Raw genomic sequence first — 2573 nt, 5'->3', positions numbered from 1 at the left:
TAGTTTTCATGCTCTAAACATTGCTTCCTGATGTTAAATTCCTGACATGTTGTTAATTTCACTAAGTCTGAAACCTGTTATGTTTTGCATTTTTGCCATGCTTGTTTGAGCTTGCTATTGAGTGAATTAGCCGTAGCTCAGTGTTCATCTTTTGTCAAGCATCATGAGTGGATCCCTGCCATGTATTTCGTTGCTATGTTTGGGTGCAGTAGCATGTTGTTCTTGATGCATTTAGATGGTCTCGTGCTGATTATCGCAGACCGGTGCCATATTTGTTTTGCTTGCCATTTCCAAACCGTGCATCCGATTTCGGTGATCTTTATATCAATTTCGACCGAAATCAACTTACCTTTCCAGTGACACTCTTGGTTTTCCAAGTTGAGTCTAGGTTCAATCATTCCTTTCCAAATCTTGCATATGCATCACATACCGCATCCCGCATATCATACCATGTTTGCATCATGTTGTTTGAGCATTGCATGTGGTTGATTGTGTTCCTTTTTGTTTGTTGTTCTTGCTTGGGTAGAGCTGGGAGACGAGTACGTAATCTAGGAGCCCGTTGAGTACGCTTACGAGGATCAAGGCAACTCTGAGAACTTTGCAGGCAAGATGACCATACCCTCGAAATCACTTCTATCTTTGCTTGCTAGATGCTCGCTCTTTTGTTGTGCCTATGCTACGATACCTACCACTTGCTTATCATGCCTCCCAAATTGCCATGTCAAACCTCTAACCCACCTTGTCCTAGCAAACCGTTGTTTGGCTATGTTACTGCTTTGCTCAGCCCCTCTTATAGCGTTGCTAGTTGCAGGTGAAGATTGGAGTTTGTTCCTTGTTGGAACATGTTTATTGTTGGCATATCACCATATTATCTTGTTTATTTTAATGCAGCTATATACTTGGTAAAGGGTTGAAGGCTCGGCCTTATGGTTGGTGTTTTGTTCCACTCTTGCCGCCCTAGTTTCCGTCATATCGGTGTTAGTTCCCGGATTTTGCGTTCCTTACACGGTTGGGTTAGAATGGGAACCCCTTGACAGTTCGCCTTGAATAAAACTCCTCCAGCAATGCCCAACCTTGGTTTTACCATTTGCCACCTAGCCTCTTTTTCCCTTGGGTTTCCGGAGCCCAAGGGTCATCTTTATTAAACCCCCCTGGGCCAGTGCTCCTCTGAGTGTTGGTCCGAAATGGGCAGCCTGCGGGGCCACCTCGGGGCAACTCGAGGGTTGGTTTTACTCGTAGCTTGACGTATCTGAGTGTGCCTTGAGAAAGAGATATGTGCAGCTCCTATCGGGATTTGTCGGCACATTCGGGCGGTGTTGCTGGACTTGTTTTACCATATTCAAGATGTCTTGTAACCGGGATGCCGAGTCTGATCGGAATGTCTTGGGAGAAGGAATATCCTTCGTTGATCGTGAGAGCTTGTGATGGGCTAAGTTGGGACTCCCCTGCAGGGATTTGAACTTTTGAAAGTCGTGCCCGCGGTTATGGGCAGATGGGAATTTGTTAATGTCCGGTTGTAGATAACCTGAAACTTAACTTAATTAAAATGCATCAACCGTGTGTGTAACCGTGATGGTCTCTTCTCGGCGGAGTCCGGGAAGTGAACACGGTGTTGGAGTAATACTTGACGTAGGTTATTCTAGGATCACTTTTTGATCATAGTTGTTCGACTGTGCCTTTGCCTTCTCTTCTCGCTCTCATTTGCGTATGTTAGCCACCATATATGCTAGTCGCTTGCTGCAGCTCCACATCATATCTTTTACCATACCTATAAGCTTAAATAGTCTTGACCGCGAAGGTGTGAGATTGCTGAGTCCCCGTGACTCACAGATTACTTCCAAAACCAGATGCAGGGACGGATGATACCGCTCCAGGTGATTCAACTGAGCTCAAGTGGCGGTTAGATGAGGACTCAGGACGATACTACGTGTCTTTCCCAGATGATCAGTAGTGGTGCCCAGTCGGGGCGATCGGTGACTATGTTGCATTTAGGGTTTATCTTTATTTTGGTTCCGTAGCCGGACCTTGAGTGTATTTGGATGATTGTAATGTTATTTATGCATTGTGTGACGTGGCGAGTGTAAGCCAACTATGTATCTCTTTCCCTTTATGTATTACATGGGTTGTTGTGAAGATTACCTCACTTGCGACATTGCTTTCGATGCGGTTATACCTCTAAGTCGTGCTTCGACATGTGGGAGATATAGCCGCATCGAGGGCGTTACAAGTTGGTATCAGAGCCGACCCTTGCGGTTACACAGATGGTTGCGGACAGGTGCGTGGTCATGTTGTTCATGACATTTGTGACTAGTTGTGGCACACGACATGGCACATGTACTAGTCTGGAAGCACAGACGTATGTGCCAAGAGGGAATGCTCCTATGGCCCGACGAGGACGTCGGTTCCTCTGAGTGGGGGTGTATGTGACGGCCTGGCTTATTAGGGATGATAGACTACTCATATCAATAAGGAATTCCTTCTTTTTCGGGAGCCCATTCGGACAGAACTCCAAAGTTAAGCGTGCTTAGCTTGGAGTAGTGTCAGGATGGGTGACCGACCGGGAAGTTGCTCCC

Source organism: Triticum aestivum, chromosome 5A (genome assembly GCF_018294505.1).
Source record: "Triticum aestivum cultivar Chinese Spring chromosome 5A, IWGSC CS RefSeq v2.1, whole genome shotgun sequence".
Classification (NCBI taxonomy): Eukaryota; Viridiplantae; Streptophyta; class Magnoliopsida; order Poales; family Poaceae; genus Triticum; species Triticum aestivum.
This window is presented reverse-complemented; position numbering follows the sequence as displayed.